Raw genomic sequence first — 27424 nt, forward strand, 5'->3', positions numbered from 1 at the left:
CAGAGTGGTGGAGGTCTCAATCCACAGCTGAAACATAGGTATCGGGTCTTAAAGAAACAGTGTAGGGAATAGTGGCTGTGAAATTCAGATCATTTTAATTTTCTTTTTAAAGTAGTTTTATATTATTTTCTGTACTATCAATATTTTAATAATCAGCAAAAACAATGAGAATATTTTCATTTCGAAAAAATCTTGTGGACACTAATCCACACCTGATTTTGTAAGGCACATTTCATGGTTCATCCCTAAGTTACTATGTGTCAAGAGGCGGTGCTAGGAAATCCCCATTTGCAGGGAATCCAAAATCCTTCATTTTGGATAAAAAGCAGCTCAGAGAGTCAAATACCTTGCCCTTAATGCCACCGTTGCCACCTATGGCTATGGTAAAAAGTTATCATGAACTTGGTGTCTTAAAGCAGCAGACGTATACTTCCTCACTGTTCTGGAAGTCAGAAATATGAAATGAAGCTGTCTGCACAGTGGATTCCCTCTGGAGTCTCTGAGGTGAGGCTCAGTTGCAGGCTTCTTCCTGCTTCTGATGGCTCCACGGACTGCCTCCTTGCCTCAAGGCTGTAGGACCCCATCCTTGCTGCATCTTCACGCAACCTTCTGTCTCCCTACGTCACCTCCTCCTCTGTCTTTTGTTGCTGTGCTTAGTCGCTCAGTAATGTCCAACTCTTTGTGACCCCACGGACTGTAGCCCTCCAGGCTCCTCTGTCCATGGAATTTTCCAAGCAAGAATACTGGAGTGGGTTGCCATTTCCTCCTCCAGGGAATCTTCCTGACCCGGTGATCAAACCCCCATCTCCTGCATTCACAGATGGATTCTTTACCACTGAGCCACCTGGGAAGCCCTCAACACAAGAAGTGTACCTGATAAAAACTTGGTTAGAGGGGATGTCCAAACAGCTTCTGGCAAAAGACTTCTTTCCTGCTGTCATTTAGTCCTTTAATTAGCATGCCCTGAGCTTGTCTTTTGTATTAGCTGCTGCACTAGGAGCATTAAGGAGACCAGCAAGTAAAAATGCATCCTGCCACCTCCTATGATAAAAGGCTGAACAGGGTGTCCTGGAGGCAGAGCAGAGGATTTATGGTTGTTCTCTGTGTCTCATCATCTATAAAATTATCACTTGTCCCAAGGATTATGTGAGCTACATAGCTCTAGATTTATGAGAGATATAAGCGAATCCATATGCATAATTAAGGCTAATACATAGTATATATGCTTCAAAGGTAAGTAGAGGTTTATGTTTTCATTCCACATAGAAAGCTCAGCTCCTAACTCTTCCTACTTACAGCTCCATAAAATATTCTTTACCGGAAAAGATTTTTCAGGTGCTGTTAAGAAAGACTGAGACAGAGGAGATTTCACTGGACCCTTGTAGTCAGAAGCCCACTGCCCAAAGTAGACAGATAAGAACGCCATTCTCCTGCTGGGTCTGAGTGAGGTCTTTTGTCAAGGAGACAGAGTCAGGTGTTTAATCTGACCTCCCAGCCTCCCCACCAAGACTCATTTCCAACCAGGAAGATCTCCAGATGTGGAAATGGGGTATAGATGACAAGGTGGTGCACTCTACTATTCTGCTGCCGCTAACAGACAGCTGAGGCTGGGAAGCCTCCAGAAACTCTCTTCATGACTCTTTGTGGCTGCAGGAATCAGTCCAGTCCTGCCAGCTGAATTATTCTGAAGTAAGTATTATACCTCACTCTTCCTTCTCCTGCATAATGTGGAGTGTCACTCAGCCTCCTGAATGAGAGTGGCTGAGCTACTTGATGTTAGCTGTGTTCTAGACAAAGCCAGCTTACGGGTCTGGCCCTCTTGCCTGGCTCACATGCTGGTAAGGCTTTGTGTGGTCTTTTGACTCTCTGCAAAATAAATCAATAAAATAAAAGCCATCTGCTTCTCTGCCCTGAGAGGATCTGTGGATAGACCAGGGAAGTTACAGTCTAGGGCTGCTCTTATGAATCTGACAAGGGATTGAGGATATGATTCTGTGTTTCGTCTCGATTCCCAAACAGAGGCACAGAAAATAAAGAACTGGGATGCTTTTTCTGACTTCAATTTTCATGAGTAGATTCTCGGGGCTGCTGTTCCTATCACAGAGAGAATGATTAAGCATTCACCAGACTTGCATTTAAAGCTATCAACTCCAGCAGTTTTAACCTGTAATTTTATGTAGCACGATCATGCTGAGGAGGCTCATATAATTCTCCGGGGTAGGATGTCTTCTGTGCCAAGCCATTTTTTTTTTAATCTGCTAGATCAGATTTTGTTATCGTTTCTGTTAAGCCTATTTTATTTAAAACTTGATTCTGGTTCACTTAGAGTAAATACCGTCTGCTTGCATTCTTTTTCAGTATGTTCTGTTTGGCAGCGTTGTACATTATAAAGAAAAAATAATAAGAAGAAAGGCTGTTTTGTGGCATGCCAAGATAAGGAATGGTTTGTACAGCCAATTCGTTGTTGAAAATCATTTCACTTGGGTAGCAAAATCTCCCTAAAGATTTTTTAAAATGGTAATTTCAAACAGTAACCTTTTATTGTCAGCCTTTGTTGGGGAGTGTGTGTGTGCACAACAGCTTACTTAAAAGAAGGGTCTGTCACTTGCTACTGTGGAGGTGTAACAACTTTTCCTGGCATGATAAAATTTCCCTAGTTTGCAACTTGGTAGTCCAGCAATTCTGAGCGCCTCATTCTTTTATTAAAACAACTTGCATAGTAGCTCCATGCTGACCTCAAATTAATTAAGTGTTGGAGGGAAATTCTAGCTGTAATGTGAACCAGGCTGGGTCAGGAGGAAGGCTTAGTAGCTGCCAAAAGCAGCATCCATGGAATGTGTAAAACTATGTTCCCCCCTGGGTGGACAGGAGTTCTTAGGGGCTTAAAGGAATGAATACCGTAAACTGCACTTGAACTTGTGTGGACTTATGTATGTGTGTGCATGCCCATTCAGTATTTTAGTGGGGAGAGAGTAAAAGTCTTTCATTGTTCCTTAAAAAGTTCCCCAAGTCTTCCTCTTCTGAAAAAAAAGGACTGAGAACCACTGATCTGTAGAATGCTGCTGCTGCTGCTGCTGCTGCTAAGTCGCTTCAGTCGTGTCCAACTCTGTGCGACCCCATAGACGGGAACCCACCAGGCTCCTCCATCCCGGGGATTCTCCAGGCAAGGGTACTGGAGTGGGTTGCCATTTCCTTCTCCAATGCATAAAAGTGAAAAGTGAAAGTGAAGTTGCTCAGTTTGCCCGACACTTGGCAACCCCATGGACTGCAGCCTACCAGGCTCCCCTGCCCACGGGATTTTCCAGGCAAGAGTACTGGAGTGGGGTGCCATTGCCTTCTCCGAAAGTTGTGTTAGTTTCTGCTATATAGCGAAGTGAATCAGCTATACATATACATATACATATATCCCTTCTTTTTTAGATTTCCTTACCATTTAGGTCCCCACAGAGCACTGAGTAGAGTTCCCTGTGCTATACAGTAGATTCTCATTAATTATCTATTTTATACATGCTAGCATATATATTGGAGAAGGCAATGGCACCCCACTCCAGTACTCCTGCCCTGGACTACCTGCCCTAACACCCTTCTGACCTCTGGACTGTTAAGAGAGGATATTGCTGCTAAGTCGCTAAGCTGCGTCTGACTCTTTGCGACCCCATGGACTATAGCACACCAGGCTCCTCTGTCCTCCCTTGTCTCCTGGCTGTTGGTCAGTCACTCAGTTGTGTCCAACTCTTTGCAACCCCATGGACTGCAGCACACCAGGCTTCCCTGTCCTTCACCATCTCTTGGAGTTTTCTCAAACTCACGTCCTTTGAGTCAGTGATGCCATCCAAACATCTCTGTCATCCCCTTCTCCTCCTGCCCTCTATATTTCCCAGCACCAGGGTCTTTTCCAATGAGTCAGCTCTTCGCATCAGGTGGCCAAAGTACTGGAGCTTCAGCATCAGCATCAGTCCTTCCAGTGAATATTCAGAGTTGATTTCCTTTAGAATTGACTGGTTTGATCATGAATTTGCTCAAATTCATGTCCATTGAATCAGTGATGCTATCTAACCATTTCATCCTCTGCTGCCCTTTTCTCCTTGTGCCTTCAATCTTTCCCAGAATCAGGGTCTTTTCCAATGAGTTGACTCTTTGCATCAGGTGGCCAAAGTATTGGAGCTTCATTTTTAGCATCAGTTCTTTCAATGAATATTCAGGGTTGATTTCCATAACATACTATCGTAGTTAACCACCATAGTTATCATTGTTTCTTTGGTGCAGCAGTTTAGCCTAGTATTTAACTATTACAGATTGGATGAATGCCAAGATCATCAACTTCCCTTACATCCAGAGCAAATGGACACATAACAGAGGACCAGCAAAGTGAGAAAATGAATGAACAAATGAATGGGCTTAATGGGGATATCAGGAATGTGATGGAGATAATTCATGAACCAGACTGGGTATGGATGAGGTCATGTCTAAGTATTCTTCCAATACTAAAATTCTGTCCTAATGCTTCTCAGAACTGAGGCTCATTCGGGAACATGGAAGTGACTGGCATCATCTTAACCGAGTGTCTTCCAAATAAAGGATGGGGAGGGGAGATTCTAAGAGGGATCAAGGAAATATAACACACACTCACTCCCTTCTGTTCTGCCCCCTTTCAGTTATTCACTCATTCACTCAACAAACATGTGCTTGTTACATGCCAGGCACCAGTGGGTACAGAAATGAACAAGTCCACATGCCAACCCTCACAAGCCAATGCAAAAAGGGGGCAGTGGGTAAAGAAAAGCAGAACTGTGGAAGCTGAAACAGGTTGAAACATGGAGACATCTTAATCTTTGAGAATCTCCAGAGCTGGTCTCTAAAAAAGAACGACCTTTATCTCTACCGACTTCAGCACCATCAGGAGTTCCTGATTTGCTTTGGGGAACTTCATCTGTCAGAGCTAGTGCTCAGAGTGCTCAAGGCATCCTCACTGTAGGTCCACTTCCTTTGTCTGCAGAGTAATTGAGATTGATTAGCAATGAACCTGGAGTTCTGGAGGGATCAAAGTTCCAGCCTGTGAGTGAGAAGAGCTGACTGTGATCAGAACCCACCGTGGCTGTTGGACCACTCATTCATTACCCAGTCATTCTGCTCAAACAGGCTTCCTTTCAATTTCCTCATTGGTGAAATGGGAATAATTTTTCCTGTTTTAGTGTTATAGTGGAAGCTACCAAGGGCTTTCCTGGTAGCTCCGCTGGTAAAGAATTGCCTGCAATGCAGAGACCCCGGTTCGATTCTTGGGTCGGGAAGATCCCCTGGAGAAGGGAATTGCTACTCACGCCAGTATTCTGGCCTGAAAAACTCCATGGATAGAGGAGACTGGCAGCCTACTGTCCATAAGTTCACAAAGAGTCGGACATGACCGAGAGACTTTCATTTTCATAGTGTTATTGTGAAATTCAAAGCAAAGTACCCACAGAGGGCCTGCTGTCTACCAAGGGCTCCCATACAGGTGAATAGATACTGATTTGGTAGCATGAGAACTCTAGCCCAGGAGTTCTCAATCAGGGTGATTCCCACCCAGGGGGAATTTGGCAATGTCTGGAGACATTTTTGATGGTCATGAATGGTGTGGGGGAAAAGCAGTGCTATTGGCACCTAATGGGTAGGAACCAGGGATGCTGTTAAACATTCTACCATGCACAGGCCAGCCCCCAAGGGAAAAAAATATCCCTCTCAAATGTCAACAGTGTCAATGCTGGGAGACTGTGCTCTAGCCCATCAAAATACCAACTTCAACGTGATACATTCAAACTCTTGCTAGAGACCTATAGTATGCAATTTACAATGCCGCCTTGCATTGGTATTCAACATATAATTATAAAACAATATTTCTATGACTGTCAGCTGGAATTTTGGAAACTTTGTCCCAAAATAGCAGCAGCACAAGCTTGAGTTCCTTCTATCCACGTATGAATTGCTGCTAGCAGAACCTGATCCAATTTGCTCAGGTCCACTTGATTGCTCATCAGGAAACAGCCTCGTCTTCTAGTCTGGTTGGCAATGCTGGAGTTTATTTTCTGACTTCAGAGGCATGCAATCCTCATAATCAGAACCATAAGGGCCCTGCTGTGTGGAGAAGGAGTGGGATGTTGATGATGGTGATTACCACTATAAGCTGTGATGATTTGAGCTTTTTTTCCAGCCAACATTCACTGAGCACTTACTACATTCCAAGCACTAAATGCTAAGTGCTGGGCATTCATGGGAAATAAACTAAATACTAAGTGCTGGGCATTGAGTGGGAAATAAAATAAACACAGCCCCCATGCTAATTGCACCTCACTGCTTTCAGATGGCTTTAGCATATATTATTATATTTGCACAAATCTTTAAAATAGGCAGGAATGGTAGTGGCTAAAGGAGAGAAAGTTACACTTATAGACAAGTGCATAGTTAGGATTCTAAGTTGCAAACAGCAAAATGAGTCCTAAGTCACATACGCATAAAGGGATAGTATTAAAGGATATTCATTAGCTTACACAATCCCTGGGATGGCCAGAGAATCGAATAGGACATAATGCAGCCAGTAACCAAGATCATAGCTCCCCACTGAGCAGGCTGCAGGCTCAATCCCACTGCTTCTTGGCACTGGCATTGGAGATGCTGAACAGAAGGTGCAACATGACCATCAGTTTCTCTTCTGAAGCCAATTCTCCTTTAGTTGCTGCTAAGTGGTGGGATCTAGGTGACATCCTTTGTCTTAGCTGCAAGAGAAGCTAGGAAAATTGAATTCTGGTTCTGCATTGCAGAGGTAAGCAGGATTCACAAAGTGGAAATTTCCTTCCCTAAAATAAAAAGCTCATTCAAAAGATAAAGGGCAGGGCTGCCCTGGTGGGTGGATCAATGGTAAAGAATCCCCCTGGCAGTGCAAGAGACACAGGTTCAGTCCCTGATTTGGTGGGATCCCACATGCCACAGAGCAACCAAGCCCATATGCCACGACTATTGAGCCTGTGCTCTAGGCGTTGGGAGTCACAACTACTGAACACACGCTCCCTAAAGCCAGTGCTCCACACCAAGACAAGATACCACAATGAGAAGCCACACACAGCAGCTGGAGAATACCTCCCCCTCTCCACAGCTAGAGAAAAGCCCAAGCCCAACAAAGACCCAGCACAGCAAAAACTAAATGAATAAATTCTTTTAAAAAAAGATAATGGGCAGCCACCATAATGACATATGTCCAATCGCAAAGTAACCACGATGCAGAGCCCCAAATCCTGTGATAAGCAAGGCACAGACCATTAGTGGATTAAGTGGATTAAATAGGTAGATTATTGCAGTAATGGCCTCCAACTTGTATTTGCCTTTCTGTATTCCCACCCCCACCAACCTAGTATTCTATATCTAGTGAAATTATCCTTTAAAATGAAGGAGACATATGACTTTCTCAAACAAATACTGAGGGAATTCAGACCTGCCTTACAAAAATATGGTGAAAGATGGTCTTTGGGGAGAAGGAAAATGTTGTAGGTCAAAAACTTGATCTGTATAAAGGAAGGGAGACAATTAGAGAAGGAACAGTTCAGTTCAGTTCAGTCACTCAGTCATGTCTGACTCTTTGTGACCACATGGACTGCAGCACGTCAGGCCTGCCTGTCTATCACCAACTCTTGGAGTTTACTCAAACTCATGTCCATTGAGTCGGTGATGAGAGAAAGAACAAATACAGACAAAATGCAATCTCTTTTTTCTTCTTATTTTTCACTGTTCTGGAAAATAATGCTGTTTAAAATAATAAGAGTAACAATGTATTGGGTGATTATCTTATGTGGATAATGAGGTTAATGACAAGAATATCACAGGTATGGGAGAGAGGAGCTAGGAAGGGAAGACACCAGGGTTCAGGGGTGTTACCAGTCCAAGTGCATATAGCCAGTAAATGAAAGACAGAGAGTCAAACCCTGACTTCTCTGATCTATATTCCATGTTTTTTTCTCTCCATGAGAACCCTGGTTATTCCTCTGGAAATATATGGGAATGAGCTCCAGGTCTTCTCTTTGGGGCCCCATTTCTCAATTAAAATTGGGGAAACCTCAAGTTTTTCTTTGTTGGTGGTGACATTTATCTGAGTCACATATGCAAGTGACAGCACCTGGACCTCCACCTCTGTAAAAGACAACCCATTTATTGCAAAGACTTAGAAATATCTGAGGCCATCTGGTAGACCCAGGGCTTTGGCCTCTCTGGTTCATCCCTTCCACTCACTAATAATCCCAGTCACCATTTACTAAGTGCAAAATATATGGTAGGGTCTGGACTAAGAATGTGGCATGGGTGTATTAACATTTATTTCTGTTGGCCTTATTTTCATCCCTGTTTAACCAAACAGGACAGTGTGTCCAGAGAGGTTAGGCAACTCATCTTAATGGGTAGAACCATGTCTTCCACATAGGTAATATTTCAAGTCTACCGCCCAGTGGAGGGACCCTGCCCCTATTGCCATCCTTTTATGCAGGAGAGTCAAAATGGAAACTTTTCAAATGGACAGATAATTTAACCTTTTTGGCACCAACTTGGATTGCAGTGCCAGCTCTTACACTTGTGTGGGAATGCCAGCCCAGCACTTCAGAGTCATTCATTGGAAGTAGGAGTCCCTCTGGTGTGAAGAAGGAATCCTCCTACACTGTTGGTAGGAATGTAAATTGGCATAATTGCTATGGAGAAAACAGTATGGATGTTCCTTTAAAAAGTAAAAATAGAGTTACCATGTGATCCAGCAATCTCATTCCAGGGCATATATCCAGACAAAACTATAACTCGAAAAGATACATGCACCCCAGTGTTCATAGCAGCACTATTTATAATAGCCAAGACACGGAAGCAACTTAAAGTCCAACAACAGATGAATGGATAAAGAAGATATGGTACATATGTACAGTGGAGAACTGCTCGGCCACTGCAGTTGTGTCTGATTCTTTGTGACCCCATGGACTGTAGCCCGCCATGCTCCTCTGTCCATGGAATTTTCTAAGCAAGAATACTGGAGTGGGTTGCCATATCTTCCTCTAGGAGATCTTCCCAAACCAGGGATTGAAATTCTATCTCCTGTGTCTCCTGCATTGCAGGCAAACTCTTTACCACTAAAATACTCAGCCATAAAAAAGAATGAAATAAATATTGTTTCCATTTGCAGCAACACGGATGGACCTAGAGATTATCATCCTAAGTGAAGTAAGTCAGAGAGGAAAAGACAAATATCATACAGTATCACTTAAATGTGGGATATAAAAATAGTACAAATGAACTGATTTATAAAGCAGAAACAGACTCACAGATATAGAAAACAAACTTATTATTGTTTGAGGGATAATTTAGGAGTTTGGGATTTGCAGAAACAAACTACTATACATACAGCACAAGGAACTACATTACTATCGGCAATGAACTATAATGGAAAAGAATATGAAAGAGAATATACATATATAGTTGACATGATCTCTTTGCTATACACCAGCAACTAACACAACAACAATAACAACAAAAAGATATGAGACACATCGTAAGGATGGGATACACAGTTTTGAAAAAAAGAAGTGGTTCTGGTCTTGGGAAGTGAAAAGTATAGCCCCCACACGTGAGAGGGGACCCCACAGGGCTTGCTATCTCCTGATCCAAGCAGAGTACTCAAGTCCTCAAGGTCAGTCTGGACTGAGTGAGTGATTGAACCAACGACGGAAGGGCAAGCAAAGCAGGTCTGAATCTGTTTTAGAATCAGTTGTCCTCTGCTATGCCAGGCTCTGTACGAGCTTCTAAGTGCCCCCTCCACCTTGGCATGTGGTGGGCCATCAAGCTACCTTTATCAGTTTTGCAGCTGTTCACTATATATTCTTCAAGATCTTACTACATGCTGCTCAAGGCGAGGCAGAACACCGAAAAAATAATCTCCTTTTGCAGAGTTTACATTCCAAGATGAAAGACAGACAAGAAAGCAAGTTTTTTAAAAATTTTTAAACAAAATATTTCAGGAAGTGATCAGTACTCTAAAGAATTAAAATTGCCCTTAACTCAAACTGAAATAAACTGATCTAGGATGCAATAACTACCCTCAATCAGAATCTAATAGAAAAGAATGTGTGTTCTTCTTAGACCAAAGCACGAGGGGCTTCTTATGCAATGCCCTCCCCACCCCCGCTGTTAGCTGGCCCGGCAAATCATCAACACACCTGCAACTTGTTAGAACTCCTGGGGCCTCCGTTCCAAGGGAGCTAGCACACAACGTCCCATAATCCTAAAGACGGCTCAGAAACCCAGGAGCACTTCCCGGCATCTCAGGCATCTTCTAAAACAAAGTGTGGCTGCATGCCAATGCTTCCAAGATTTGTAAGTTGATTCACTGCTGATACTAGAGACAGACACTGCTTCAAAGAGTAAAGAGGATTGGAACAGCCAAAGGATTTATTTACAAGAAAAGACAAATGATCTAACACATGGTACCCCTGCTCTGGAGTTCCTGAGCCATCAGATTCCTGCATAACAGAGTACTGTTTTCCTGCTGGCCAGAGGATCCATTTCCAGCTTTCATTTGGTTCTGGTAGGCAGATCCAGAGGCACTCAAGAGTGGGCAAGAATGCATGGGATGGCTGAGGAACATTTTGCATTACTAAATATTCTTTGCTGGAGAAGAGTTGAGAGTCCCTTGGACTGCAAGGAGATCAAGTCATTCCTACAGGAAATCAATCCTGAATATTCATTGGAAGGACTGATGCTGAAGTTGAAGCTCCAATATTTTGGCCACATGATTCGAAGAGCTGACTCTTAGAAAAGACTCTGATGCTGGGAAAGATTGAAGGCAGGAGGAGAAAGGGACAAGAGAGGATGAGATGGTTGGATGGCATCACTGACTCGATGGACATGAGTCTGAGCAAGCTCCGGGAGATGATGAAGGACAGGGATGCCTGGTGTGCTGCAGTCCATGGGATCGCAAAGAGTTGGACACGACTGAGCAGCTGAACAACAACAACAAAAATATTCATCTTGTGCTTATTTGGGTATGTGTGAGTCTAGATAGAATTTGTTTAAAGTGTGATATAGATTCCTGTTTTTTGGCCATCCCACATGGCATGTGGAACTTCCCTGACCAGGGATTGAACCCACACGTTTTTCGGGGGAAGCTCTGGGTGTTAACCACTGGACCAACAGGGAAGTCTGACAGATTCTTTATATTAGCAACTGGGTCGACATTGAACACTGGAATTGAAAATTTTACAGTATTTCATAAAATAGTCCATGACATTTCATCACATTTTCAAAGTAATAAATCCTTTTTCATTGGTTTAAAGTATTTTCATTTTAATTTCTCTTCTATTATAATGCATAATTAGTAATTATAATAATTTATATTCTGTGGTAAGTTATATTCTGACTTTCAGTTTAATTATTTTGAATATTCTAGAATAAAAATATTTTTTAAACACACATGAGCAATTTTTAAATTATATTTTATATTCTGTGATAATTTATATTCTGCCTTTTAGTTTAAAACATAATTTTGAATATGATAGAAGAAAAATATTTTTGAAAACATCCATGAAGAATAATTTTTTTTAAGCCTACAGCACCCAGTATTCCCAGACGGTCTCCCATCCAAGTACTAATCAGGCCCGACTCTGCTTAGCTTCCAAGATCAGACAAGATGGGGTGCGTTCAGGGTGGTATGGCCATAGATTAACTTTTTAAAAATTTTACAATTACTTTAATTTGTATTTCTGAGGCAAATGCATTCTAAGTTTACTGACTTTGAATATAAATGTTCTCAAAAACCCTTTAGCTCTCTGAGTATGAGTCCAAGTTTTTGCTGGGGATGCCCGGCTGTTATTCCCTGCCTGGGGGGCCCCCTGATAAGCCTCTAGGGTCCAGCTCAGTCATCTCTTTATGTACAAATAACCCCCAACTTCCCCCCCCCCACCCTTCCCACCCCCAGCCCCAACCTCACTTATTGCCCACCCCTGACAAAGCGAAGTGTTCCTCCTCTACCCTCCTGTGGCAGTAGGGCATCCTCAGTTCAGGCAGGACATCGGTGGGAAGGGTTTGCCTGAAATCTTGGGGAAGGAAGCATTATTGTTCAGTGAACTGTCCTTCTTTTCATAGCCCCTTCCTCCTGTTTGCATGATATGCCCATCCCTCCTCCAGCCCCCACAAGGACTAGGAATGTTTCAGTCACCATTTGCCCATTTATTGAGCAATTACTATGTGCTGATTAGTATAATAAGCATGTTACAAACAATCACTTATTTTAATCATCCATAAGATTATTTTTCTTTTTAATATCCGAACAGTAAAGGCTCAGAGACAGATTCATCTATTCATTTCTTTGATGAAACTTATCAAGACTCCTATGAAATGGTTGCTATTGTGTGCTACAAGTAAAAGGAAGGAAGGAAGTGTGTTACGGATAATTTAATGGTGATATGAAGTTGCGTGGCTCTGAAATGATGTCAATGGTGAGTGATTGAGCCCAGCATATCCAGCAGAGGCGGTCAGGCTTTAATCTCTGAGTGTTCAGCCATGTACTAAAATCCACTCCTACCCCCAGTTGAGTCTGCAAATTTCTGCAAATATAAGCAGAGTTTTTCAAAGGTCTGTGGGACTCTGGAACCAAATTTACATTTAACCACAAAAATGCATTTTTATTATCATTCAAAGGAAGTCACTGATGGCCAGGGAGGGAAAGCAGACATCAGCCATCAATGGAGACTTCCATGAAGACTCTTGCCAGACTTCTGTGGCAAGACTGCCACAAAAATGCATCTGCAAACCTTATCTGATGATGGAGCCTGAGAAGAGCCTAAGATGCTCCTCAAGCCACCTGACAAATTTACTCAAGGGCTGAGACCAACTTAAGAATCAGCTGAATGAGTATAACGATGCTAAAAGAGCTTTTTGGAGTATAGCTGATTAACAATATTGTGATAATTTCAGATGGACAACAAAAAGACTCAGCCATACGTACACATGTGTCCATTCTCCCCCAAACTACCCTCCTATCCTGGGTGCCACATAACGTGAAAATTTGAGATGGGAATGGACATACTGTTATATTTAAAATGGATAACCAACAAGGTCCTACTGTATATAGCACAGGGAGCTCTGCTCGATATTTTGCTTATTTTTGAACAATAGTTCAAGCAGGAAAATGTGAAGATTATTCTGAAAAACACCTGACATGTACACAACAGGTAAAATTTTTTAAGTGCGCAGATTGATTTTTTTTGCAAAACATGGTACAAAACTGTCATTATGACAGCAATAGCAGTGATAAGAAATCTGTCGCAGGACACACTGCAGGAGTGTGGTATTTACAAAGGCTGTTGATAAAATGTGTTCGATATATCACTTATTCATGAAATCCAAGGGAGAATAGCAGCAACATTTCTGGACTCAATTGCTGTGCTGGGTGCTCAGGATTCAGCTCGGAGCAATAGAGAAGGTGTACAGAAAAGAACAGGAAACAGACAGGGAAGCATGAGAAGCTAGGGGAGAGAACACAGCAAGTGGTTCCTCTTGCCTGGAATCAGAAAATGCTTTGTCAGGGAACAGACAGTCCAGTCACCAGAAGTCTGAGCCTCATGCATTAGGGTTGGGAGCAGGGAATACTGTTCCACGCAGGGGAATAGCGTGCTCAGAAGCCCAGGCATCATAGAGAAAATGACACATTTGTGGCACATTTTTATTGGAGTGTAATTGATTGACAGTGTTGTGTTATTTTCAGGTATATTGCAGTGAGCCAGTTATACATATACTTATATGTGTGTGTATGTCTCTGTGTGTGTGTTCAGTCACTCACTCATGTCCAACTCTTTGTGACCCCATGGACTGCAGCCCACGAAGCTCCTCTGTCCACGGGGTTTCCCAGGCAAGAATACTGGAGGGGGTTGCCATTTCCTCCTCCAGGGGATCTTCCTGACCCAGGGATCGAACCTGCATCTCCTGTGTCTCTTGTATTGCAGGCAGATTATTTACCACTGAGCCACTGGATCACAACAAACTGGAAAATTCATCAAGAGATGGGAATACCAGACCACCTTATCTGCCTCCTGAGAAATCTATATGCAGGTCAAGAAGCAACAGTTAGAACCAGACATGGAACAACAGACTGGTTCCAACTTGGGAAAGGAGTATGTCAAGGCTGTATATTGTCACCCTGCTTATTTAACTTATATGCAGAGTGCATCATGAGAAATGCCTGGCTGGATGAAGCACAAGCTGGAATCAAGATTGCAGGGAGAAATATCAATAACCTCAGATATGCAGATGACAGCACCCTTATGGCAGAAAGTGAAGAAGAACTAAAGAACCTCCTGGGGAAAGAGACAGAGGAGAGTGAAAAAGCTGGCTTAAAACTCAACATTCAAAAAACGAAGATCATGGCATCTGGTCCCATCACTTCATGGCAAATAGATGGGGAAACAATGAAAAGAGTGACAGATTTTCTTTTCTTAGGCTCCAAAATCACTGCAGATGGTGACTGCAGCCATGTAATTAAAAGATGCTTGAACCTTGGAAGAAAAGCTATGACCAACCTAGACAGCTTGTTAAAAAGCAGAGACATTATTAGAGGTCCGTCTAATCAAAGCTCTGGTTTTTCCAGTAGTCATGTATGGATATGAGAGTTGGACTAGAAAGAAAGCTGAACGCCAAAGAATTGATGCTTTTGAACTGTGGTGTTGGAGAAAACTCTTGAGGGTCCTTTGGACTGCAAGGAGATCCAACCATTCAATCCTAAAAGAAATAAGTCCTGAATATTCTGATGCTGAAGCTGAAACTCCAAAACTTTGGCCATCAGATGCCAAGAGCTGACTTATTGGAAAAGACCCTGATGCTGGGAAAGATTGCAGGCAAAAGAAGAGGGCAGCAGAGGATGAGATGGTCGGATGGCATCACTGACTTGATGGACATGAGTTTGAGCAAGCTCTGGGAGTTGGTGATGGACAGGGAAGCCTGGCATGCTGCAGTCCATGGGGTAGCAAAGAGTCAGACACGACTGAGCTACTGAACTGAACTGAACTGACTGAGCCACTGGAGAAGCCTATATATGCATACTTACCTATACATATAACTTTTCCCTTATAGGTTATTACAAAATGTTGAGCATAGTTTCCTGTGCTATGCAGTATGTTCTTGTTGGTTTGTATTTTATACATAGTAGTTTTGTATATGTTAATCCCAAACTCCTAATTTGTCCCTCTCCTCTGCTTTCCTCTTTGGCAACCATAATTTGTTTTCTATGTCTATGGGTCTATTTCTATTTAGTATATAAGTTCGTTGTTAAGGGGCACGTGTTTTACAAACATGTGACGACCATGCATAAGAGGTTATTGTTATAGTGTAGTTGTTGAGAAAGGCTTGCTTACCTTCCATGTATCTTCCGGTTCATTTTTCAAGAGTAATTCTGTAGATGTAGGAGGCCCAGCTGCTGTTGAAAGCTCTGCTGAACAGATGAATAAGCAAATAATAAGAATGCAGAGATTTAGCTGAAACAGAATTAGGAAGACCTAAAAGTAACAGGCGTGAAATCGGCATGACCTGCCTGGAAATGTATGCGATACTCCTCCATAATTTTGTAATATCTTTAAGGTCCTACATCTCCTGTGCATCAGTGAATTCAGCCCAGTGTGAAAAATAATCTGAAAGTCTAAGGTGAGTAAATACAGTCTATATGTATGTATTTGGCATATTTGGATACCCCCCAGCCAATGAAGAAGAGGAGCAAACGGTGAGGAGCTTCAGCTCTGGGACCCAGAAGATCTAGGCTTTATTACCAGCCCGCAGGCAGATTCTTTACTGTCTGAACCACCAAGGAAGCCCTCCACCCCCTGACCAGCAGCGTATTTTTGGCAAGACATGTGACTCCTTTGAACTTAAGAGCCTCAAGAGTAAAATGAGGATTTATACCCAACTCTTGGGATGTTTGCTCAGAAAGTATTGAGAGCTACAGCTAAAAGTGCTCCGAACCCATTTCTGCCCTCCTTACCTTCCTGATTCTGTGCCTTAAGCTAGCTGCTGTCTCAGAAACTATGGCCTTTTCATGAAGGAAGAAAGGAACTATTCAAAGAAAAAAAAAAAAACATAGTAGGTCACACTTAACACGAATCCTCGTGCCAGCAATGTGGACGCACAGCCAGTTTCTGAAATGGTTCCTGAAGAGGCGAAATGTTTTCCACCCAAGGTTTAAGTCCTTCTTGCCCACTTCCTGCCCTGGGTGTGTGTTGGCTTCAAGGCTTCCTGAAAGGATGGAGGCCAAAACACTCAAAGCGCTTCCCGAGGGAGGAAGCCTTAACCTCGCAAAGGCTGGAATCCGCAGGACCAGGAAGATGAATGGAGGTTTCAGAGGCTCTTGTTTATGGTGGCGGTGCTGGGGCAAGGCCTCCCAGGATTTCATGTTATGGAAGGAAAAGGGACAAGGGCATTGTTCATTCATTTCTTCCACCCACATTCTCAGTCCTTTTACCAGGTCCAAGCCCTTGACCAGCTCCTGGGGATGAGGATGGTGTGTCCCAGTGCCCGAGCAGCTCACGGTCCAGTGACTTGAGGAGCTGGGGGTGGAAACTGTATTTTGGGGGATGGAAATCACACACACACACACATTCACACACACACACATTCACACACACACACACACACACATGTGAGTTTTTTTTTAAGGTATTTTTGACATGGACCATTTTTAAAGTCTCTATTGGATTTGTTACAATATTGCTTCTATTGTTTATTTTATGGTTTTTTGGCCTCAAGGCATGTGGGATCCCAGTTCCCAGAACCTGTACCCCCTGCATTGGAAGGCGAAGTCTCAATCACTGGACCATCAGGGAAGTTCCTGGAAATCACATAAGTAATAATAACGGCAAGCCCACGGTGCTCTCCTTAACCCAGGCCCTGGCTGATCGAAGGGCTTTGTGTGTCTCAACCATTTCTTCCTCTCTTAGCCCTGAGCATGAGAAGGGTGATCACCAGCTTTGTCTCCAATTTACAGGTAAGGAAATAGAGAACTCACCTAGCAAGAAAGTGACTTAGATCTCTGGTTCGAGTTGAAAGCTCAAAATCAAGCTGGCCCACCACAAGGAAGCAGAATGGTGTGGGCCAGGAGCTGGGGGAGATGAAGGGGGGGTTAGTGTTTTAAGGGGTATAGAGTTTCAGCTGGGGGAGATGAAAAGGGTCTAGAGATGATGGTGGTGATGGTTGCATAACATTGTGAATGTGCTTAAACCACTGAACTTGACACTCAAAAACAGATTAAACGTTTAAAAAAATACTTTATATTTTACCACAATAAACTTTTTTTCATAGGTGCAGGGGAATGTAGCATACCTCTGGAAATACTTAGGACATTGCAGGAGAAATGGAGCATCTTTCATTATAAAAGAAATAATTGAAGATGGAAACAGTGGTACAGATTTTTCATAGATCAGGAGCCAAAACCGGCTCCTGGTCTCGGGTCCTAAACTGAAAAGAACTTTGGTTGTATATGCGTGAGTCTATTGCAACAAGCATGTTCGTTCAGTTAAACCAATTCTGTTAATTTATGGAAAAGAATCAGTTAAGTGAATCATTTAACATCCTGTAAACAAAAGAAAGGGGGAAAGTATCTTTGAATACTATCTCTAACACAACATGTATCTGCTAACAACCAGGGAATTTTCCAGGTGGCCTTGAGCCAGGGTTTGGGAAGGGAGATTACTGTTGAGTGAGCATCCCCCATTCTGCCTGAACCAGGTACCCCACTTCAGTCTTCACACCCACCTCCCTGTGAGGGGCCTCGGGGCACTGAAATCCCCGGGATCAAAGCACACTGCAAAGGGGTGGCTCAGAGCCCAGTGTGCCCATGAGCCAACACTCAGGCTGTGTGGCTGGCAGACTGGTCCTGCCCAGGGCAGAGAGGACTCACTGTGTCCATGACTCAAGCCTTAAAACAGCAGTCCCAACATTTTGGGCACCGGAAAGTGGTTTCATGGAAGACAGTTTTTCACAGACTGGGGTAGGGATGTTAGTTTCAGGGCGATTCAAACAACATTACATTTACTGTGCACTCTATCTCTATTATTATTACCTCAGCTCTACCTCAGATCATCAGGCATTAGATCTCGGAGGCTGGGAACCCCTGCCTTAAAAGCAACAAATCACCACAATGAGCATGGAGAAAAATCCAAAACATCACCTTAAATAATAGTCACCCGTCATTTTCTAAGGAAATTAAGGTTCAGAGACAGGGTAGCAAGCTGCCTGGTATCACACAGCTTGTTAGCATAAAAACAAATTATTTTCTCCCCTCTCGCCTTCACTCTGGCCCTTCAGTTCAGTTCAGTCGCTCAGTCGTGTCCGACTCTTTGCGACCCCACAGACTGCGGCACACCGGGCTTCCTTGTCCATCACCTACTCCCAGAGCTTGCTCAAACTCATGTCCATTCACTCTGTCCCTTAACAAATTTTTATTGAGTTCTTTCTCTTAGTTGGCAGGGTAGTGGGGTATTAGCAACACAGAGTGGAGCCAGCTTGTCTGGTTTGAACCTGGGCTTCACTCTGATTAATTGTGTGACCTTGAGCAAGTTATTCAGATTCTTGCCTTGCTAGTGCCTCCCCTGTGAAGCAGGGATGTGATGGTACCAGTGGTCACCTGGCTGAGGTTTTCTGAGGGCGGCCGTGGCTTGCGTGCACAGTGCCCTGACAACAGCCCCAGGTGCTCAGCGAGCTCTGCACCCATATTGGCCGCTGTCAGTTTCCGGGTCCCCAGACCAGGCATGGTGGGATGTGACAACGTTTGTCACCTTTACTTCATCTTAGAGCATCCATCCAGGGTCTCTGCTCAGCCTGGGTACACAGAGATGATCAGCTGAGCTCCTCCATCAGGAAATCCTGAGTCTGATACAGACACTGGCAAATAAACCACTGAAGGGCAGCCTGGGGAGTATTACACATGTGTTATTAAATTGAAAAATTATAATCCTTCAAGGAATATTCTTCAAGTAATAATGTATTGCTTGTTGTATTTGTTTTCTATTGCTGTGTAACAAATTACCACAAGCCCGAAAGGTTAAAATAGCACCCATTTATTAGTTATTGGCTCTGGAGGGCCTCGCTGCGGGTTGCATTGGCCTTTGTTGCGTGTCTGGGAGCTCTGGGGAAGGATCTGCTCCCAAACTCATTCAGATTACTGACAGACCCAGTTCCTCATGATTGTATGACTGAGGTTCCCATTTCTGGACTTGAGGCCAGCCAAGGCCACTCCCTGCTCCTAGAGGTTGCCCCGTTCCTTCTTGTGTGGCCCTCTCCACCTTCAAACCAGCAGTGCAAGTCAAATCCTTTCCACACTTAGAGTCTCTCTGACTTCACTTTCTTCTACCAACTTGGGAAAACTCCCTGCCTTTAAAGGGTTGGTGTGATTGAATCAGCTCCCCTGGGTAATCTCCCTTTTTCAAGTAACTCAAAGGCAACTGATTAGTAATCTTCAGGACATCCTCAAGATTCCTTTTGCCATATAATTAACCAAACCACTAAAGTGATCTTCCATCCTATACGGGCTCCACCCACACTCAAGGGGATGGGGTTCTACAGGGGTCTGGAGGGCATGGTCGAATTCTGTCTACCACAGTCAGGCTGGGCTAGGTTCTGCTGTTATAACAAACAAACCCTAGTCCACACCACAGGGGGGCTGGAGTACGCTCCAGGTCTTCATCTCAGCCACCATCTCTGACTCTGTGGTCGACAGCAGAGAGAAAGGGAAAGTAGCAAAGCAAGCGCAGGCTCTTAAAGCTTCTGCCTGGAAGCAAAACCCATCATGTCCTCTTATGTATCATTGCACAAAATCACTCAGGTGGCCTCACATAATTTCAAGGGGCCAGGGAAGCTCAATCCTGGCATGGGTTCAGGAAAGAGGAAACTGGATGTATTTGATGACGAGCACCAGTGATTGCCCCAAATGGTGAATCATCAAAGAGAAGGCAATGGCTGTGAGCACCAGTTCTCCACTGGGTACTCTGCTGGTTACTATATCATTCAGGACCTTTTTCTTTGCAAGACAGAGGGACAAAAACCTCACTGAAACCAGCCCTAACCAAAAGGAAACCCTAGGTCTGTAGCTAGAAAAGACCCCAGGATGGCTTACAGAGTCCAAGGGGGAATTCCAGGACTGGGCCCCTGGGACTAGAATCAGGGAAGTAGTTCCAGTCAGACTCTTTCTGACTCCAAACTCATTCAGCTTACTGACAGACCCAGTTCCTTATGACTGTATGACTGAGGTTCCCATTTCTCCATCCTTCTTCCAGCTCTGCTTCAGGTCTTGACAGCTCCTCCAGCAGAAAGGCCACTCCAGCGCAGGAGATGTAATTACTGGCAATCACGTAGGGACACTGGTGGAATGAGAATGATTTCCTTCCTTCACCCATCAGTTCATCCCAGGGAAGGATGCTAGCTGGTCCATCCAAGTGGAGCTAGTGGTAAAGAACCCGCCGGCCAGTGCAGGAGAAGTAAGAGATATAGGTTCTATCCCTGGGTCAGGAAGATCCCCTGGAGAAGGCCATGGCAACCCACTCCAGTATTCTTGTTTACGAAAATCTCTTAGACAGAGGAGGCTGGTGGGCTACGGCCATGGGATCGCAAAGAGCCGGACAGGACTGAAGTGACTTGGCATGCATGGACTATCACCATTACCATGGTGGGGAGGGAAGAACTGGCTTAAGATGGAATGAGTGACCAAGGTCCATACTCGGGGAGGGGGGGGGGGTTGGTCGGAAAAATGAAAATAAAGAAAATGAAAACCACAGCCCTCGCAGTCATTCCAGCTATTCCATGTTTATTTCATCTTCACAGGAACTCTGGGCGATAAATGTTACAAACCCCACTCTTCAGAGGAAACCAAAGGGTGACAAGATTTGCACAGTTACATAACAGAAGTGAGATTTAAACTAAAGTCTGTATCCCTCCAATGTCTGCACTCTTTCTGCAAAGCCAAACTGGGATTTTTCTTGAAGGACTTTTTCTGAGTCTTTTCTGCAAAAACAGACCCAAAGAAAATGTTTGGGAGAATGTGTCTTGCATACTGTTTCCTGTTAAAATTTGAACCCATGTTTTGAGGCTTATAGAGGGGTCTCTATTCTAAAATGTGGGATTATTTTCGGAATTACTGCCCCAAAGCGAAACCCGGCCTCAGTGTTTGTCTTCATTCCTTCACTCTGGACCATGTGGGCCAACTTTCCACTGGGGCTTGCCAAGAGCACAGGGAACAAGCTTAAAACACAGCACACCAACAGGGGGATATGTGAGGCTTTTAACCGAAGGAACACTGCTGTCAACAGGAACCCTGGAGGCAACATTCAGGCTAGTTGTTCCAGCTACACCCCTCCCTCAAATACCTCCCAGCTGTCACTGCTGGGTTAGGATGGCACAGGCATCACTGGCCCCTAGTTTCTAACCTCAGAATGCAGGCAAGAAGGAGGGACCCAGAGGTGGTCTCTTTGCTAGAGAAGTGGCCTCCACCAACCAGCCCCCAATGTCAGCATCTCAGACTCCTTGTGTGTCTACTGAAATGTTTTTCACAGGATGGAAACTGCCACCAGGCTCTTCCAATGGCTGGCAAAAGCAGCTACTGGCTGGAATTTGGGCAAGAGAGATCTGACATTGGCCTTGGCCACTTCGGCCTTGACTGCCATTATAAACAGGTACAGGGCAAGAACACACAGAACACTTGAAAAGGTGTGATTCTGTGTCTGAGCCAAGTAACAAAGAGTTCCTATTTCTTCTGGTCTGTTCAGGAATTTCCCACAACTCCCTAGGGCTGAACACACAAGTATTTCCCTCATTACCTGTATCACTTATAGAATATGCCAGTCTGAACAGCCAGGAGGAAAAAGTTGAGAGCTCTTTACCTAGAAGTGCTAAAAAGGAGTCTCAGACTATGAAAATACAAGGTCACAAGACAGACACAGGAGTATCTACTAGCAGCACAAAGCTCAGGATTTCCTTCCATGGCCAAGGGGATGAGATGGCATGTGTCCTTCCTGGACAGGGATGGGATAGCATATGTGATAGACTCTACTGGCAGCCACTTTGTGACCACACAGACACCTGGATGGAGTCAGTCACATATGTGTCAGTTCAGGTTCAATCAAAGAAACAGAACCAGAAGCAGAGACATTATGAGATTATTTTACCCTAAAGAATTGGCTGACCTGGTTGTGGTGGATGGCCACGAAAGTCCAAAACATCAGGGCAGGCTGTGAGGAAGGGCCAGCTAGAACTCACAGGGATGGACTGAATCTATTCCATAAGCAGAATTTCTTCTCCTTCAGGGAAGTTCTTCTTCTTCAGCTCTACTCTTAACATTTTTCAACTGATTGAATCAAGCCCACCTAGAACGTCTAGAATAATCTCCCTTCCTTAAATTCAATTCCTTAGAGACTTTGATCATGTCTACAGATACCTTCACACCTGGAGTAGCATTTGGTTGAATAACCAGGGATTTTAGTCTGGATGAGCTGACACATCAAAAGACGATCATAGCATGGAACAGGGACACAGAATAAGATGATTTCCTGGTGACTTCTTTGAGTTCCTAGATCAAACCATTCATGAGCTCCACACTACTGCTGGTATGTTCCAGCTGAATATTTCCAAAAATCTGGCCATGGGTATCTCAAGCTGTGCTTTCTGTAACTCACAACTTTTAGTCCTAACTGACACAAGAGGGGCCCAAACAAAGGAGGTGACAGTTCTGACCAGACCTTTCAAAGAGGGCTGGGTTCCGATCTGGGTTCTAGCTAGTGGGAGACCCACTGATACACACCAGGATGGATAAAGGAACAGTCATTACCATTTAGTGGGGAGATGTTTACTGGCCTCCTTGCTGTGAACAAAAAGACAAAGAGGATACTTGCTCTGCCCATAGGGGATAGACGAACAAGTGGACCTGTCAAAGCCAAGGAGAGTGAAGGGGCCATGGGAGCCTGTGCAGGCAAGTGGAAGGAACGTAATCCAGCCAGGAAGGCTTCCTGGAGAAAGTGACATTTTAGCTTGGTCTGGCAGGTAAGAAGAAACAAACCAGGAACAAGCAAGGCTGGGGAAAGACATTGTAAGAAGAGCGAATGGCACATGAGAAAGCCAAAGATCACTTGCATGAGGTAAGCACAAGCCCTAGGGATCACTAATACTGTGTGATTCAAGTAACTTTACGTTTCTGTGCCTCAGTGCCCTTGAGTGACGAGACTAGACCAAATGCATTAATCCTTGCACAGGACCGGGAGGAAGGCAGCATTCCAGGAGTAGTTTATCATCACCATCATTACTGCCATCGTCATCATGGTCAATGCCTGATAAAAAGTGTGGGAAAGACTGGCAGAGATGGCTAAAGAGCTTGGCCTGGACCAGCCACAGACCTCCGACTATCTCCCAGGCCTCCAGGAACCAGGGGAAAATATGAAACAGAGGCCAGCCAGCATGAATGTCTGCTTTTGGAATGGCTACTGGAAGGAGAAAGGACCCTGGGCAGAGAGATGGTAATAGAGATGTAGATGTAATTGTGGAAAAGGATCTTGAAGTCATTGCCCATGGGAAAATGTTTATGAAATTGCTTGCTCAGAAAGAGTCGATGCTGAGGGACAGGGACAAGCGGTGATAGACAGACAGAGGGCTGAGAACCACCCAGGGCTGTTTGGTAATAGAAGGTACTGGAGTTTTAGATCACGGAAAGGAGCCTTAAAGAGTAATGAGCTCCCCGTCCAGGGAGGCATACAAGCAGACTCTGGATGAATGCTTGACAAGGAAGCTGTAAAAGAAGCACAAGCTCCAGGCAGGTTGAGGCAGATCATTTCCAAGTTCCTTGCAGCCTTGAACTCTGTTCTCCTACAGAACCCCAGAGAGACGGTATGTTAGTTTTATGTTGCTGCTGTAAAAAAATCACTATAAACAGAATGACTTAAAACAACAGAAATTGATGACTTAAAACAACAGAAATTGACTATCTCACAATTCTGGAGGACGGAAGTTCACCTTGGGTCTCTCTAGACTAAAATCAGGGTCTTGGCAGGCTTTGTTCCTTTCTAGAGGCTCTAGGGAACGATCTTTTTTGTTTGTTTTCTTTCCCCCTTTCAGCTTCTAGTGGCTTCCTGCATTCCTTGGCTTGTGGCCTCTTCCTCTGTCTTTGAAGAAGCCTGCAGCATAGCATCTTCCAAATTCCCTTTCTCTTTCACTGTCGCACACTCCCCTATCCTCACACCCATGCCTGTCCCACAACCCCACAACACTCCTCACAGATGGAGCCATCACCAGGGAGTGGTTCCTGTGACACCAGGATTTTCACACTCCTTCCCTTGTGTGTTCAGTGAGTGAATTGGTCCTCCCTCTCCTTGCTGAGGACAGCATTCTTGTTATCCACTCTTTTATCCTAATGTCTATCTCAGGCCTGCACACACTAAATAAATAAATAAATAAGTAAAGAAGAGTCCGGAGAATGAATGAAGACTCCCTTTAAAGAAAATGCCTGGAAGATTCCATTCAGGCTGAGAAACATTCATCCCCTCATTAGCTGTGGTTGTTCAGCTCTCCCAGCATGATGGAGTCCCGGTGATGGGACCTCTGTTCCTCATCTGCATCAAGGGGGTTGGGAGAAACCTTTGGAAGAAGACAAAGGCTTTAGTCTGTGGGGAAATTCCAGCCTGGATTTTTAACATTCACATTCCAGATGGAATAATCTGATGCTGAAGGGGCTGGGGAAGGGGCCGGAGAAGGGGGCTGGCTATAGGAGGCAGGGCAGTGTCACAGGAGACCTTTGTGAGCAGACACACACGGGGGAACCCAGGGACCACTGGCATCCAGGGCGGGGTCTAGCCTCTCTGCCAGGGGAGCTGAGTCAGGCTGTGCTCTATGCATTTCTTAATGAACTTGTGCCTCGCTTTGAGTAACAAAATTAACAGCCACCAGGATAATTCAGCAAAGCTTTCCTGAGCATCCGCTCTGCCCAGCTGGGTGCGGAGTGCTGACAAGCCAAGATGCAGAAGGTGCACATGGTGCGTGGGAAGACAGACAGGATCCGCTTAGCAGGATGTCTGGTGCTTAGGGTGCAGAGGGTGTTTCTGATTTGCCCAAGGAGCCCCATCAACAACAACACACGTGTCCAGGGTGGAACCAGGCCAGGTCTCCCTGCGACACATTTATCTCACCATCAAGTGCGCAGAAACGCCTGTTTTCCAGCACAGCGACGTCTCCTTGATCGGACAGTCCAAGGACTTGTTTTGCTGCATGGGTTTGTTTTTCTTCCCTGTCCTGAGTTTAAAGCTCCTTCCATGAGCACGTCCAGAAGCCCTGGGGTGTTTCAAAGCAGACTGGAATTCCCGGCTGGGCCTGATTTGCCTGCCAGGGAGGCCCACACCCCAGGCACCACCACGGAGGGAGTGAGGAGACCCCTTCATTCAGAAGGAAAACACATCTGTGTTTGCCGCTTGCACCTCCAAACACACGCAGTTCTGCCCAGTCTGAGAGGGCACCCAAGAGGCAGTCCCCAGGCCCTCTCGCTTAAAGTGTTTAGAGAACATGCTCTAAACCAAACAGGAAGGCAAAGCTGTGAGCCCTGCCCGGGGCTTGAACACAGAAAAGTAGCAAAATAGAACGTCAGGGTAGGAAAGGACCTCCAACTGCCCCGGGAGTGCTGCTCTGTTTATGGACAGAAGATGGGCACCAGGGTCAGGAAGTGATTTTTCAGGGCAGAGACAAGGAGGGGCTGGAGCTGGACTTTCATCCCTGCTGTTGATCCTCGATGCCACCCCACATCCAGAACACCATGCTCCTTTCCTTTAACCCTCTGGTCCTCCCCATTGGTTGTTTTCTTCTGGGAATGTGTGCCCGACTGGCTCCTCTTTTGCCCTCCCTGCAGTGAGACAAGCTTTGGAGACAGGCAAACACAGGTCCACAGCTTTGTCTCTCCTTATTGACCTTGTGACCTCAGACAGTTTCATTGCCCCTGAGACCCTTAGTTTTTCCATCTGGGAAATGGGAATAACCCCACCCACTTTACTGACTTTCTGTAAGGTTCGTGACATTTGCGACAACATCTGTGTAGTTGTATAAATGAGGCTAATGCCTCATGCTGGTGCATAATTGATGCTCGGTGTTAAGGAAGACTCTTGTTTTCTTTTGACAGCTCCTTCTCCCAGCTTGTTCCTTGGTCTTGGGTAGCCCAAGAGCTCAGTCCCTGACTGCAAGAATCCTGCTCCTCCCCAGTTCCACACTGTGGGGTGGGAGAACGGGAAACAGGTAAAGCACAGAGCCTCATGGGATCCATTTGCCTCCAGCTTTACGACCTTGGGCACATTGCTGGAACTCTGTGAGCCTCGATTTTTCCACCTGGAAAATGGGACTGTTTTCTGTCCCTGCCTCCCAGGGACGCTTGTAGGAAAGGAGACAGTGACATTAGCTCCAGCTGTGATAATAGCTCAGCATCTTTTATTTTTCATCATGCTCTTATCATCCCTAGTTAGGAAGAGAGAAGAGTTAAGAAACTTGCCCAAGATCATCAAAGAAGCTGTTGACCACTCAATCCAGAGCACCTAAGCACAGCATTTATTCCTTTAACTGGTACCCACGCTCTGGTACCCATGCTCCTCTGTTTACAGGAAAGCAGCCTGCAGAGCATCATTGCTAAAAGAGACATATTCAAGGGACTTCCCTACTGGTCCGGTGGCTAAGACTCTGTGCTCCCAATGCAGGGGGCCCAGGTTCGATCCCTGGTCAGGGAACTAGATCCAAGGTCACAACTAAGACCTGGTGCAGTCAAGTGAATAAAAAAGAGAGAGACATTTGGAGAACCCACCCTTTCCGAGGGTCTGCTCTGTACCAGGGCTTGTGCCAGGAGCCTGAAGTGGGTCAGCCTGGGGATGCTCCCATACCCCCATCTCAGGTACTAGCATGAACCCATCTTCCAGACGCAGAGATGCAGCTGCTCAGAGGGCAGCTGGCCAGTCAGTGGCGGGTGGATGGTGATACCCCGCTGCCTGATCCCAAGTTCTGGATCACTGATGCTCGATCCCTCACTTCTGGTCCCTTAGCCCCATCCCATCCAGTTCTGCTCTAAGAGATCAGTCAGTTTAAAAAACAAAACAGTCCCCATTCTAACTGAAAGGATCGACTGCCCCATCGTTGAACCACACACTCATCCATCCTGTCTCTCTCTTGTCCTCCCCTCATCTACCAGTCCTGCCACTTCAGGAAGAACGCCTGCCAAGAGAGAAAATTCTATTGCTCGTTGTGTGAGAGGAAGACCCCGCTTCCTTTCCAAGTGTCCGGCACCCCAGCCCAGACAGCCTCTTCTCTCAACAGGGGTGGTGGGGACTTCAGGTCTGAAAGGCTCCAGTGTCCCCCAGCCAGGCAGGCGTGGCCTTGGCCTTGGCTGGGCCCCACAGGA

The 27424-nt window shown here is 45.0% G+C and overlaps 1 pseudogene; it reads right to left on the reverse strand.

Annotated features, from left to right (window-relative positions):
* Positions 1-11591: 11591 nt before the first annotated feature.
* LOC120862290 lies at positions 11592-11710 on the reverse strand (annotated as a pseudogene).
* Positions 11711-27424: the final 15714 nt, after the last annotated feature.

This window comes from Oryx dammah, unplaced genomic scaffold (genome assembly GCF_014754425.2).
Source record: "Oryx dammah isolate SB20612 unplaced genomic scaffold, SCBI_Odam_1.1 HiC_scaffold_3, whole genome shotgun sequence".
In the NCBI taxonomy this organism is placed as follows: Eukaryota; Metazoa; Chordata; class Mammalia; order Artiodactyla; family Bovidae; genus Oryx; species Oryx dammah.